The sequence below is a fragment of the Odocoileus virginianus genome, chromosome 10, assembly GCF_023699985.2.
Source record: "Odocoileus virginianus isolate 20LAN1187 ecotype Illinois chromosome 10, Ovbor_1.2, whole genome shotgun sequence".
NCBI lineage: Eukaryota > Metazoa > Chordata > Mammalia > Artiodactyla > Cervidae > Odocoileus > Odocoileus virginianus.
The window spans coordinates 44,983,143-44,997,733 of record NC_069683.1 but is presented as its reverse complement, the minus strand read 5'-3'; the positions used below and the strand labels follow the sequence as shown (position 1 = coordinate 44,997,733).

General features: G+C 50.4%; 1 protein-coding gene across 5 annotated transcripts in view; it reads left to right on the top strand.

Annotated features, from left to right (window-relative positions):
- Positions 1 to 10,265: 10,265 nt before the first annotated feature.
- The window catches only part of GRIK4 (glutamate ionotropic receptor kainate type subunit 4), a 491,778-nt gene continuing 487,452 nt past the window's right edge, over positions 10,266 to 14,591 (top strand). For 4 of the 5 annotated variants that reach the window (XM_070473470.1, XM_070473471.1, XM_070473469.1 and 1 more), the window contains exon 1: positions 10,266 to 10,353. The gene's annotated coding sequence lies outside the window, so the exon portion shown is untranslated. The remainder of the gene's footprint in view (positions 10,354 to 14,591) is intronic. The other variant, XM_070473468.1, reaches the window with a different exon arrangement.

Here is a 14,591-nt window from a genome sequence, read left to right as displayed (position 1 = left end):
GAATTTTTTTAAGATTTCTTTAAAAAAAATTTATTGGAGTATAGTTGATTTAAATTGTGTTAATTTTTGCTGTATAGCGCAGCAAATCAGTTATATATATATACATATATCCACTCTTTTTAAGATTCTTTTCTCATATAGGTCATTGCAGGGTATTAAGAAGAGTTCTCCGAGCTATACAGTAGGTCCTTATTAGTTTCTGCTGTACACAGAGCAATGCCCCTGCCTCTTTTTTTTTTTAAACTGGTTTGTTTCCAGATGTCAGGAGTGTGAAGCACTGTCCCAATCAATGTTTTAACCTTCTTGTTGATATTTATTCAGCTCTGTTGAATAGCCTCTATTAAACTGAACTCCATGGATGGGAGAGTAAATCTGAATCTTTCTCTGTTCTCTGGAGACAGCATAATATTTCCTATTATCTGAGGTTATTGTTTTGCTGGGATATTAATGAGCAGTTCCCCTGCTGGAGTTATCACTGCTTCTTCCTGCCTTCAGCCCCCAAACAAACAGTTTTGAATTAACATGGAAGCCAAGCTTAATTTCTTGACTCATCTCCTCTGATTTTGAATCTTTATCCGTTTCATGCCGTTGTGGATGATTTGACACTCCCATCTGTCCATTTCCTCTGACCCTGGTACTGATGATGTGATTAAACCCTCTCCTCTGTTGCTTTTCATTTACTTCTCAATTATTTCTGATCATGTGTGCTGTATTTTCTTTATTTGGATCCAAGGTATAATTAGGAAAGAGAGCTGAATGGAAGATGCCTGTTTTTTTCTTTCTCTCACTGTGGCAATGGGTGAAAAACGCTGGCCAGCACGTCCGGTGCAATGCCAACTGCTGTGTGTCTTTAGCAGCATTGAGGGATGTGTGCAAGTCCAGATGTGTGATGGCTGCTTGTTTACCTTACTTGGTGCTTAAGGAGATGTTCAGATACTGTTACTTTGAAGCACTGCATCTATTTTTATTATCTAACATTTATTAAATGTCAACCATATGGTCTGTTAAACACAAAGAAGAGCATAGTTTTGTCTGGATGAGGAATCTAGAGTGCATATGAGTTTAGTTTTAGCCCTAACGGCCAAAAAGTTTTTTAAAAAAATGTGTAGTGGGCAATATATGTCATCCTAGGGGAGGTTTTCCAAGTATTTCCTATTAAATTAATAAGCATTAGCCCCTGCCCCCCTGGGGATGACATATAGAAATCAAGGCATGAAATAAGAAAGAGAAATAAAATACACTGGGAACTTACTTTAAAAGTAAAATCAATTTAAAAGATTCGACTTTTGCTCTTATTTCAAGTGATGGGTTGCATTTTCCAGCTGTTTTGGTTTCACCTGTGTTTTTCATTCCACAAAGAATGTTTTGATCTTTTCATCTGGCCCAAGGCAAAATTGGTGGTTTGGCGCCATTAACAAGGAAAAAGCCTGGAACTTGGAGGAGCAGGAGTTTGGATTGTAGCTTACTTAACCAAGAAGTGGCTCAGCTTTGTCAGTTACACTCTGTATACCCCAGGTCCAGGTGTATTACATGATGAGTGCAGAATGGAGTTAAAATAGAACCAGAGTATGAAGGAAATTTTTCTGCTTTAAAATCAGAAAATACAACTTGGGGGCTCATGAGTTACTACCAAGCAGGTTCCTTTCCTATCTTTGAAATGAAGCTAACGTCATCACAGGGCTGAGAGGAGGAACCCATGTCACAGTGGCCATGGAAACAACTTGTAAACAGTAAAGGGCTGTACAAACGTTAGTTGTTATGAAGAGTGACGGTGAGAGGGCCCAGGTACATACATGATGACAGAAGTGAAAAGTATTTAACCTCAGAACTCTGTCTATTTGTATATGTTTATGTGCAAGAAATGTATCCAAACACATTTACTCTTGCACTTAGATTTATTTTGCTTTTAATGAGGAAGGTGCCAGGGTAGCAGGGTTGAGCGGAGGACCGGAATGAGTGGGTTGACCCTCTAGACTCAGGGCTGAGGGAGCTCCTAGAAGGTGGGACTTCTGTGTTCCCAGCCTCTGGGATGGGCCTGGCACCTAGTAATCACTGAGCGATCGTCCACCAAACCCAGCTGAAGGTTGAAAACACATCCTCAGCAGTCATCTGTTACTTAATAAATTTTATTCTGCCTGCCCCATCTACTGCTTTATCCAACAATACCATAAACCAGATCCTTATAGCACTGTGGAAAAGTAAAAATCTTATCCTTGAGAGTTGGGAGAGGGAAGACTTGCTCTCTGCTTTGGTTATTGAATGTCCAAGCATTTCTGTGTAAGCATTTTTGCTTGGGCCTACTTGGTTGGTTGGTTTGCTTGTTGTCAATTTACTTTCTCAATTCCTCTTTCCCTATCAAAAGTTTTTAATTAATGAATTAATTAGGCTTCATTGGGTCTTGGTTGCATCATGCAGGTTCTTTCACTGGGGCGCATAGACTCTCTTGTGGCACACCAGCTAAGTTGTTCCGTGCCATATGGGGTCTTAGTTTCCCAACCAGAGATCAAACCTGTGTCCCCTGCATTGCAGGGAGGATCCTTAACCAATGAACCTCCAGAGAAGTCTCTTTCCCATCAAAATTTTAAGTCAACTGTATCACCGCTACAGTGGGCCTAATTAACTAGCATTTGAAAAGCAGTGCAGCCATCAGACTGGGGAACGGTGACATGGAGTCAATTTGTATTCGGTAGAACAAGGTATTAGTGTGTGTGCTGAGCTTCACCCAAGTGCTTCATGCTTGAAAATGCATGAAGAAAACCATCCTTCCTCTAGCAGGAGCTAGTCTGGCTTGGAGGCTTAAAAGCAGTTGATGTATTGAGATACTTTTTCACTTTCACTCCACACACAGCTTGCATTCCTGAACATGCATGCCTGTGTGTGTATAAGAAGTCATTTAAAAACCAAGCACGGTGTTCATCTATTCAGATTGGTCTTATTTTGGAACCACCTTCTTTTCATGTAAATAGATTCCCTTTTCTTAACAAGGCCATTAGTGCTATTTACCTAGTAACACTTGAGTGTGTCAATAATATTACTTTTGTCAAGAGAGCATTTAAGTAATTACTGCATTTTCTAGTATTAAGTGTCTTCACTGCGTTGAAAGAAAAGTGCCCATGCATCTAAAGAGAAAGGCCCAAATACATGTGGTGTGCTTCTACTTCCAACAATAAGTGTTACATGTCTTCAAAGATTGAAATTTCCTTTTAGCCTTGGGCCAAGGAGACAGACTGAGAACCGAGAATTTAGAGATGGAAGGTAGCTCATTCAACCTTCTAATCCAACGCTGGAATACCTTCTATGCAACCCTGGCAGATGGCCATCCATCTGCTTGTATACTTCCAATGCTGGGGAGCTCATTATCGCCTGAGGCAACTCATAAATTCTTTCTTGTTTGAGCTAACATCAGCCCATAACTTCTATCCATTGGTCCTGGTTATGGAGCAACAAAGGGAAGCTCTTAAGTATGTGAAGACAGCTGCCACAGCTTCCTTTAGTCTTTTCAAATTAAGATAACTAGAGTCTTCTAAATTAAGACTTTTTTCTGAAATGTGGAAGAACAAGAATGAAATGATTGTTATATCGTGCAATATACTCATCACAATACTTTGGTTGTAATTGCAGCTAGCAGGTAGGCATCTCTTCTGGTATTTCAAACTTGGGCTGAGCGTACGCTGCATTACAGTTTCTGAATGTAACCCATGCCTCGTTTAGCTAGGAACAGTAAGAAATCTCTCCCTGGTGAATAGAAAACCTGCTATCTTCTTCCTGTTGCTATTCGGAATTCCTTAAGAGAGCACAAGCTCCGAAAAATTGCTCTGAGATAAAAATTGAAGGTTTTCCTTTAGAAGGGAAAATTAAATGCATCCAAATATAAACTTTTTGAAAGTAGAAACTCTGTTCAATTTTTCTTTCTGTCCCCTATAGTACGTAATATCCTACCTGGCAGAAAGAAGCTGCTGGATGAATTGTTGTTCTGTTGAGCTGAAAAAAGAAAACTGCTCAATCTTATGTTGAAATATGTATGTATAAGGGATACACACACACACACACACACACACACACATATATACTATATGTGAAATACTTATATATTCTTATATGTACAGAGAGACATATACACACACACACATCTTTTTTTTTTCTACCTTCAAATACCTTTATAATATCCTGAAGTCATTTTATAATAATTCATAGGAAGACTTAATGCCACTGTTCAGACAAAACTGTTCTCTGGATAAACTATAAATCCCAAATACCTGGGGGAATATGAAAAGTGTCATCTTAGTTTTACATCCCGAGGCTGCTGCATGGAGAAGCCAGAGCTCTTTTTCACCTACTTTCCATTGCTAAAGTGATTCTGCTTTGCTCCTGGGTAGGTATGCCACCCCACTTCTCATCTTCCTGCCTCTTCCTCCCGTTCAATCGTTTTGCTTCTTCAGCTGCCCTAGGTACTGGAGACTGAGAAGGAAAACAATGAGACGGTGAACAAAAATGCAACAACTGCTTTAGTCCTTGCTGAAGAGTTTACCCAATTTGACTTAAATATTTATTATCTTCTCACAGTGACCTTTGACCAGCATCCTTCATGCGGCAAGCGTCCTTCCTGATGCCGGAAGTCCCAAGTCTTTTTAATTTTTTTTTTTCTCTGTTGAGGCATGCGGGGTCTTTAGTTGCTGCACTTGAGATCTTTAGTTGGGGATGTGAACTGTTAGTTGCGGCATGTGGGATCTAGTTCCCTGGCCAGGGATAGAACCTGGGCCCCCTACACTGGGAGCAGGGAGTCTTAGCTGCTGGACCACCAGGGGAGTCCCCAGCAGTACTGAGTTTTAACCTATCTTTGCTACTTCCTCGCTGAGTGATTTCTATCTATCACATGGCATGATGGAAGCTGGGAGTCATGAGGAAAGGTGGACATGGAAAATCCATCCCAAGCAAAATGCTGCTTTTAGACGTGAGTATAGTAGTCTTACTACCTTGGGACTGGTTATGAGGTTTTACTTGTGCAAAAGATTGTGGGTCCGCCTTTCCCACCAAGCTGCAGCCTCCAGCTACAGCACAGATCTGTAGAAGGCCCAGGCTGAGAATTCCGGGTGCGGACACAAGCCAGTGTGTGCCTGGGGCCCTCAGTCTCACCTCTGGAGTTGCCGTAAGTCTGCTGCAGTCTGCTGCATGCTCCTGCAGTCTGCCCCCTACCCCCATCCAGTCGGCCAACTTAGTTGCCCACGGCCATGTAACTGAGTCAACGCTATGTGAAAAATCATACAGAAAATGCCTGACGATAGAGTGGACCACAACTATTGGAAGGAGAACCTTCTCCCTCTACCAGATCTTTTACTTGACTATGAACTACCTCAGGCCCAGCCCTGGATTGCTCTTTTGTCTTATTTCCTGTTTTGTCTCCAGTCCCTATGCATAATAGGCACCGATGATTTTTTGCCACGCAGCTTATCTCCTCTGCTGGGTGGTAAATGGAAGCTAAGACACATGGTAGGATGTATTAGGGTCTCCCATTAGGAAGAGAGCATGGCTCAGGATGAGAGGCACGTTGTATTCTGATCAGGGATGACCCAAGTTTTCATTTTAATTTCAATGTGAGTGGTATTCTTTAGGTCTAGACTTAAAAAATGGAGATAAGAGGCATTGGGGGAAGGGAGATGCATGATCATGCAGTTGTCAAGAGAAGGGGGTGTTCTTTTTTTTTTAAAAAAAGATTTTGTTTTCCTCCATATTACAACATGATTAGGTTTATTTATTTATGTATGCATTTGGCTGAGCTGGGTCTTAGTTTCTGCATGCGGGATCTTTAATTGTGGCATGAAGGATCTAGTTCCCTGACCACTAATTGAACCCGGGCCCCCTGCATTGGAAGCACGGAGTCTTAGCCATTGGACCACCAGGGAAGTCCCGAGGAGGGGAGGTGGATTTTTAACATCAGATGTAGTCTTTGCAGCCAGCTAGGCTGAACAACATGCTGCAAGGAGGCCAGGAGGCTATGTATATGTAAACACACATGTGTGTATATTTGTTCTTTGCCAATACTTGGCCATAATATTATCGGGTGAAAGCACTACTTGTTGCATCCATCAAGGCATGAGTAAAAATATCTACATCAAGTCCAAGAACAAGTTCTCTTTCTAATTTCAATTTTGCTCTTAAACTTGTCCTGTTAGATCATCCTTTAGGATGATCACCCTTTATCCCCAAATAGGTGGCAAGAAGGACACAGAGGGTCATTTTCATTTAATCCAGAGTTCGAGTGCAGTACTCTGGTGGGATGGCTGCATTTTACTACTGTGTGGCAAGAAGGCTATTCAATCAGGCTGTTGCTTCCTTCAACTTCATTCCCCCAAATGTGAACCCCTAATTTAGATTAGGTTTATAAAAGCTTCAACTTAGCAGGGACCAAGGCTTCATATTGCCAGTTAGGTCGTTTTATCTGACTCATTTGGTCTGACCACAGAAGGCAATTTGATTTGCCTGAACTGCAGACCCACTAACCCTTACTCCATGTCTGTGCATTCATTGAACACATTTACTCACATCTACCATCCCAGGCATTGTGCTGTTAAGATAGCACGATTTTACCACGAACTTGTGATGAGCTTTCAAAGGATCTTAGAAAAGAGATGGCAGGTAAACTTAAGATCAAATATTCTTTGTGGATATACCTGAAGCAAATACAAAGAAGGAAGAAGCTAAAAATAAATCCAGGAGATGAAATTCGTAGTCTCTTAGTGAAAGCAGACATGAAACGAGTGGCCATAAGCTCCAATAAGTGCAGGCGAAGCCCAGAAAAGGGAGTAATTAATTCTTTGAGAAGGGACCAGACTGCAGGTCAGGGAAAACTTCTAGTAGCAAGTGATTCCTGAACTGAATTTGGAAAGGTAAATATGAACTTGTCTAGCTGTGTGTGGGGGTTGTGGGAATGGGAATGTGGGAATGGGTTTTGGGCAAAAGTCAATGTATTAAAGGCAAAGAGGCATAGCATAGGAGGCCCAAGGACTTCCCTGATGGTCAAGTGGCTAGGACTCTGTGCTCCCAAGGCAAGGGGCCCAGGTTTGATCCCTGGTTGAGGAACTGGATTGTGATGCAATTAAGACCTGGTGAAGCCCAATAAACATATAAAAAAATTTTTTTTTAATGAGAGGACCAGAGAACTAACTAAAAGCATTTGGTATTGATGAAGTATGAGAAGGGCAGTGGTGGAAACTGGGCAGGACAGCAGTGAGCTGAGAGCTTATATATTGTGCTAAGAAGTTTGGGACTCAGTTTTACTTTAGAGGCCATCTAGAGTCACGAAAGGATTTTAAGCTAGGGATGAAGTAGCTTAAATGACAGCCATTTGTGGATGTGTTGGAGGGAGCCAGGGAGGTCAGTGAGAAGACTGTTGCAATCGTTTCTAAGAGACAGTGACAGAAGAAGGCAGGTACCCCTAAGCAAGTGACAAAGTCACGCAGTCACTGCCTGAGTTGGCCCCACTTATGCAATGGGTTCATTATGAACTTGGGATGAACCTTCAAAGGGACCTTTGGAAAAGACAGGTTAGTAAATTTAAGATCAGGAATTCTTTTTGGATATACCTGAAGCAAATATAAAGAAAGAAGGTGCTAACATAAATCTAGGAGAACAAATTCCTTTCCATGGGCTCCAGTCACCAAAGTGCTTGAATCCACTGGGTTTAACCATGAGGCCCTAGCGCAAGGAACCCTGTCTGTCTAGCACAGCCCAACAGCTGGCTGTGTGGAATGCTTCAGATGAGAGGTTCCACGAGAGGGACCACAACTTCCAATCCTTCTCCTATCTCATTCAAAGCTGCAGCCTTGGAGATAGTTCAGTTGAGCCGGCCTCATTCCCCTCGGACATAGCCCTGCTGTGGGATCCAAGATTATCTGAACCAGCTTCTCCATCCCATTCCCACCCACAGTCAGGCCTGGGAAGTTAACTTGCCTGGAATTAAAATTTGATTGACAAGTGACACTGATTTTCAGGAGTAAAGAAAGTGGACAGGATCTTCCCTGGTGGTCCAGTGGTTAGGACTCCACGCTTCCACTTCAGGGAACCTGGGTTCAATCCCTGGTCAAGGAACTAGGATTCTGCATAGTGCTGCAAAAAGAAAGAGGACAGCAAGCAGTGATCACTCAGAACTCTGAGGTTAGTAGCAGAAGGAAGAGACAGCAGGTGGATGGGGAACAGCCAGGGTGGGGCTGTAGGCAGGCTTCTCTGGCATTGCTGTTCACCTTCTGACTGCTAGCGGGCCTTGTGCTTTAGGAGGCAGAGGCCTTAAGGAAGGGAAAGAAGGTCAGAATCATCCTTGCAAGAAGGGGAGAAACTGGGGTCCTCATTGGACCACAGTCAAGGCTACCTCCAGACCCATCAGCAATTCCATTGCTCTCACCGACAATTGCTCCCCTTCCCCGCCACCAGTTATCAGGAGACGAAGGAATAAGATGAGACATTTCACATAGATGGTACTTTTCTTCCCAAACACTTAAGCCTCTATGGTCTTGCTCATCTTACATCTCTCCAAGAAAAGGCCCAGGATCCAGGCTCGGCCTTTCAGAGTTTGAAGTAACTTTAGAGAGTATTCAGTCTGCTTCCCTCATGTCTAGGGATGTGAACACTGAAGGGGAGGGGTGTGAAGTCGCTTGCCCGGGGTGGATCCCAGGAACGCCCCTCGCACCTCCAGTGTGCTGTCTGCTTGGTCCATGAGGCCATGTGTCCACTTGGCAAATGAGGCCCTGAGTGAGAAGACGGAGCTGGAATTAGATGGTTCGGTGTGGCCGAATCACCCCTGGGTGTGGCTGATTCTCTCCCTCGTGTGGCCGGTTTACTGGGGGGATCTTAAGCTTAAGCAGCTTCCTTATGTGAAATGGGATCAGGGTCACCTTCACACATACCTTGCGGAGTTGATGCAAAGGTTCCTGAAAACCACACGTGTGTAGGTGCTGTTGTGCCGGCACCCAGAGCAGTACTGCTGTTTTCCCTGTGAGCATTCGTCATGCCCAGCTAGCGGAGGTGGGCATGGGAAGCCAGCACTCTTGTGACCCATGTTCCTCCCTGCAGCCCTGGGTGGCCAAGAAGTGGTACGAGCGGGGTGGTCAGCCTGGGGAACGCAGCATCATCGCCCAGGTTTCAGCTTTTTATGCCCAAGACCCAACCCAGGACGTCTGGGAACAAACCCTTCTCTGAGGACTGACTAGCTTGTGGGTGGGCAGAGAGTTGAGTGTGGGCGGCTCAGGCCGTTGACGATGGGAAGACTCTGGGATCAGTGCCTTGTTTGTCCCAGATAGAGATCATGTGGGTGGGAAAGGAGGAAGTCCCCCTCTGAGGAGGTCACATGTCCTCGGACCTCTCTCCTCAGGATCCCCGATTCCCCAGCTCCTCCGGAGGACAGCGGTGATGTACTACAATGAGCTATGGCGGCATGTCAGAAAGCTTGATTGCCCCAGGTCGTGACGCTCACTACCTCGTTTACCTGGAGCCCAGGGCTCCTGGGCTGGTCCCTCTCCAAGCTCGGGATCCTCATCCGTGGCATGAGGATGACGGCTCCTCCAAAGATGTTTGTATTCATAAAATAGTGCCCTGGAACTACTAAGTGCAAGCCGTCTCTCTCCAGCCTCCTGGAACAAACTGTTCTTTCTCTGCAGCCTAGCCACCACCGAGGCCACAGTCTCCAGAAACCAGCACGCTCTTCCCTCGCGCTGTTCCCCCAGAGCCCCACCAGGAGGCGCCCTTTGCCCGCCGAAGCGGGCCGGGCTCGAACTCCGGGCCGGGGTGGGCACCCCTTGGCGCAGGGCGGTGCTGGGTGCGGGTTGCACCCGGGGTCCCCCGGAGGTCGATCCAGCGCAGCGCCCGCACCGCGTCCTGCGGCCGCTTGGTCGCGCGCGCCCCCCGCGACCCTGCCCGTAGCTGCGGCGCCGGCCCCGCGCCTCTCGTTCGGCCTGGGCCCCCAGGGCGGCGGCAAGTTTGCTCTCGGTCGCTCGGGCCCCTCGCCACCGCTCGCCTCCGGCGCCTGGGCCCCGAGCGCGCCGGGAGAGAGGGCTACGAGCGCTGGCGGGCGGCTCGGCGCTCGGGCCCCGAAGGGGCGCCCCCCCGGCCGGCGTGCGCCGGCCGCCGTAGTTCCCGCGCTGCCCGCCGGGCGGCGCCGCGCGCCTCGGCCGCGCTCCTCCCGCGCTGCCCGCTCCTCGCTCGCTCGCAGCCGGACACAGACTCTGCCTTCAGCTGCCGGCGGATCGCTCTGGAGCCGCCGCGGCGGCTGCGGAAGAAGGAAAAAAAAAAAGGAAAACAACAGCCCGGCGGCCGGCGGAGCAGCGCCCGGCCCCAGCTCAGCCCCCGGAGTGCGGAGCCGCCCAGGTAAGGGCAGGGCCCGCCGCGGCGCCCCCGGCCCGCACCTGCGCTGCCCCCGCGCCCCCCGCGTCCCATCCGCGCGGAGCCCCGCGCGCGCCCCCTCCCGCGCCCGGATTCCCTACTTCTGACGTCTCTGCCTCTCCTGCCCTCCGGGGCCGCGGCCCCGCACCCCGCCCCCGCCCCCACCCCCTTCCCTGCGCCCTTCCCTCCGTCTCCCGCCTTCAGCCAGCCTGTCCCCTGCACTCCGGTCTCTGCGTCTCCCGATCGGGCTCCGAACCCCCATCGCTCTGCGCCCGTAGTTCCTCCGGTCTCCATCCCCATCTCCCTCCCTCCGCATCCCTTCCCTGGGCTCGCCGTCTTCCGGGTCTGGTCCTCCCTCTGCCCCTGGGCAACTCCCAGCCCTGCCTCTGCCCCCTGCAGGGATGACGGCCCCTTCCCCACCCCGGCGCTTCTCCCCTGCACCTCGTCACCCTCCGCTTCTCTGGTCGTCTCGGTCCCCGGCTACAGTGCCCCATCCCAGCCCGGAGCCCACAAAGCCCCCTCCTCCAGTTCTCGCTGCCATCTGCCTCGACTGCCCCCGGCCTCTGCCCTGGACTCTGGCCACCACCACACCCCCCCCCCCCACCCGCCCCCCAATCCTTCGCGCCTTCTCGCTTCGGGGGGAATAGCGTCGTATCAGAAACGACCCTCTTTTCCCTGGACGACTGAGGTTCCCACCCATCCCACCCTAGTTCACCGGAGTGGGAAGTGAGGGAGAAACTCCTGAGACCTGCATTTGGGCGTGTGATGGGGGAGGGGGCTGGGCGGAGCGGGGGGAGGGGAGCTGACAGCGAGCTCCTCTCCGGTGAGGACTGGCGAGCGGTGCGCGGCTCGGACCTGGCCAGGGGAGAGGGCCAGCTTGCGACAGCTGGGACAGGGGTTTCTAGGCTCCGGGAGCACCTGTGTCTCTCTCGCTGGCTCCCTTGAGCTGAGGAAAGTGATGGGGGAGGAGTTGGAGCCCAGGGAGAGTTGGCGGGGGCCTTGGGGCTGGGGAGGCCGGCGGCCGGGGAGGACCTGGGCCCTCTGGGCCGCCGGGCTGGCAGTGGCCGGGCAATGCGGCCGGCGTCTCCCCCACCGGACCTCGGGCCGCACAGCTCTTGGCACCTCTACTTCATGCTGCCATCTTCCTCCTGGTGCTGTTGTCTGGTGATGCCACGAGGTGCCACCTCCCTGCCTCCCTCCAGTGGCTCTCCTGGGCATGTTCTCCCAAGGGCCTGGGTTGTCTGGAAAGCAGAGGGACCCCTGGGCTTGGCTGGGCCCCCTGAGCCAGGCAGTGGATGCCAGTCGGGACCAGACTGAGACGTCCCAGGACTGGCCAAGTGCCCGGAGCCTTGCCAGGGACAATGAGAACTGCCTTCATCTAAGCTCCGTGTGGGTCACCTGGGTGACTGGGGTGCTTTCAGGAGCACCTGCCAATGGTGGGCGTGGTATCCCCTAGGAGAGAGGCTGTCTGGGTTGACAGTGGGCTGTTGGAGAGAGGACTCTGGTCCTGTTTGCTCCCCGAGTGTCTGTGTTTCTGTGATGGGCGCGGGCTGGGGAGAGGTCCACTGTGCTCTGGTCCCACTCCGGGAGGAACCCCGGGAACTCCGCTGGGCATCGCCAGGCTCTATTTGCTGAAGCTGCAGCTCATGCCTCTTCATTAATCAGGTTTATTATTTTCCTCACTGGCTGGATGTGTTCCTCAAGGTCACGACCCTCTGGAGAGTTAATCTAATATGCACACATTACAGTGTCTGGGTTTGTTTAATTTTCCGTATTTTGTTCATTTCTCATGGAGCAAGCCGTCCACGGAGCTGCGGCCCGGGCTTGCCCATCTGCCTCCTGCTTGCCTCACCAGCTCCATCCCTGTCCTCCTCTGGACCTACCAGCTGAGACCAAAGATGAACCTGGCTCCTGGAGTTCTTGGGAGAGCCTGGTGGAGGAGGGCAGGGGTTAGGGGAGGGGGGTTGAAAGGAGGTTCTGATTTTCTGTGTTTCCCCATCCCCCTGCCCCCACCTCCCTAGGCATCTTGATCATTGGCTAGCATTTTCCCCCGGCACCTAAAGTTCTTCCTAGAGACTGCCTCTGCTGCTTGGTCTGGCTTCCCAGTGTGGTTTTCCCTGCGGATGGAGAGGGAACTTTGCCTGGTGGCAGAGAAGCGGAGACTCTGAGAAGGTCCCAGCTGCTAGAGCGCAGGACCTCCTGGACAGTGGGCCTCAGCTGTGCCCGGTGTGAGTCTCAGCCCGACTGAGATGCAAGAAAGGAAGGAAGAGGGCAGGATGACCTGTCCTGGGAGACGAGGAAAAACTGCTCAGAAAAAAAAACAAGATGAACTTCGAATATGAAGCCGGTGGCTGTGCAGCTGATGCGGGTGGGCAACAGGCAGAGAATAGGTGTGGGAAGAAAACATCTCTTGTTGCTTCTGCATAGTACGAGTCCCTTATGTGGTGATTGAGTTCCGCAGTTTTCCAAATGCTTTTTAGAAAAATTACTTTACTCGATCTGAACCAGACAAGCGTTTTGTCTATACCACTGCGCTTCGGGGAGGTGTTATTGATCCCCTGAAAACTGAGGCTCGAAGAGGTTCAGTGACTTGTCGGAGGCTCTGCAACCACACCTGAAGCCTCCGGACTCCCAGCCCAGGGCTCTTGTGCCATTGTACATGTGCCCATCACTTCAGCCACGTTCGACTCTTTGCCACCCTATGGGCTGTAGCCTGCCTCTCCTCTGTTCGTGGGATTTCTCAGGCAAGAGTCCTGGAGTGGGTTGCCGTGAGACCTTCTCGACCCAGGGATGGAACCTGAGTCCATTTTGTCTTCTAGTATTGGGAGGCGGGTTCTTTACCACTGGTGCCACCTGGGAAGCTACTTGTTGCTTTTTAAGGTCTTACTGCTGTTCGGCCCTCCCTCTCCACATCCCAGGCCTCAGCCCTCACATTCGCCAGTGTCAGCTCAGCACCTCTCCTTGCTGCGGGCGCTGGCTCCCCACCCCTACCCCGGTCTGCAGTCTGGCTGGTCCTTGGTTCTGCGTTCTCCCTGCCCCTAAACTGGCTGCACTGGTGCCCTGGCTGCCCTCTCACCCCCACCCCAGCCCATGGCTTCCTGTGGACCCCCCTCCTGCAGAGTTCCCCGTTCTCCCAGGCACACAGCCTGGCGGCCTTGCGTTGCTTGGCTCCCCCATCCCACCCTTCTGCACCTTGTCGCTTGAGCCTTGGTTCTTTGGGACACTGCTGGTGCCCAGCCTGACCTTTTCCCCTGGGTACTATCCCATGTGGGGCTTCAGTGGCCCAGCCTTGGATTATGGTAACAGCCTCCTCCCTGGGCAGGCTGCTCCCTGGCCTCCATGCCTGCCCTCCTGTAAAGGATGGTGTTTGGAACACGTGACCGGGTCTCCAGAGCATCAGTCGTCCCCTCTGGTTCCTGGATGGAGTTCCCAGGCTGTGGCCTAGAGTTTATGGCATCGACATGCTGGTCCCAACTCTATGCCTGTGGACCTGACCCTCTGCCGTCTCTCTGCCCACCCACACCTTTCCCAGCCTCCAGGGTGCCTCTGGAGCCACACAAGGTGTAGCCTGGGAAGGGATCCCCTGCCCCCACCCTGGCCTTCCATCCCCAAAGTGTGACAGCTTCAGTGGCTCATGTCGGGCAGACGTGGGGTTCGTATCCTGGTGTCACTCCCTGGGTGTGAACAAATTGCTTAACCTCTCGGAGCCTCACTTGCCTCACCTGTAAAACGGGAACAGTCTCTTCTGCCTGAAAGGCTTGCTGTTGGCATGAATGTGAGCAGAAGGGACTGTGGCTTGTCAGCCCAGGAGGTGCCCGGGGCGTGTCGCCAGGTGGCCCCTCCACAGCCTCTGGTTTAGCTCCCAGCGCCTGCCTGCTCTATGCAATTGCCTGTCCCTGCTTCTCTTCCACCTGGATGGCCGGTCCCCTAAGGAACAGGGCCTTTGGTGCCTTGGCACATCCTCAACTCCAAAGGAGCAAGCGCTGTCCTTCGACATCCCAGGAATTGGCCCCTGCCCCTAGTAGGAATGGGAGAAATAGTTGTTACTTGATTATAATATATGGTTACGTAAAATAGAGTATGCCTTACCTGTAGCAAATCCAATAGGAAAAAAAACATTTTAATCCACAGTACCAGCTGAGAGAAATGGTGGGAAGGAAGTAGAGGCTCAATTTAATGTTGGCTCATTTCTCTCGGTCACCCCGGAGACCCCGTGAATTAGA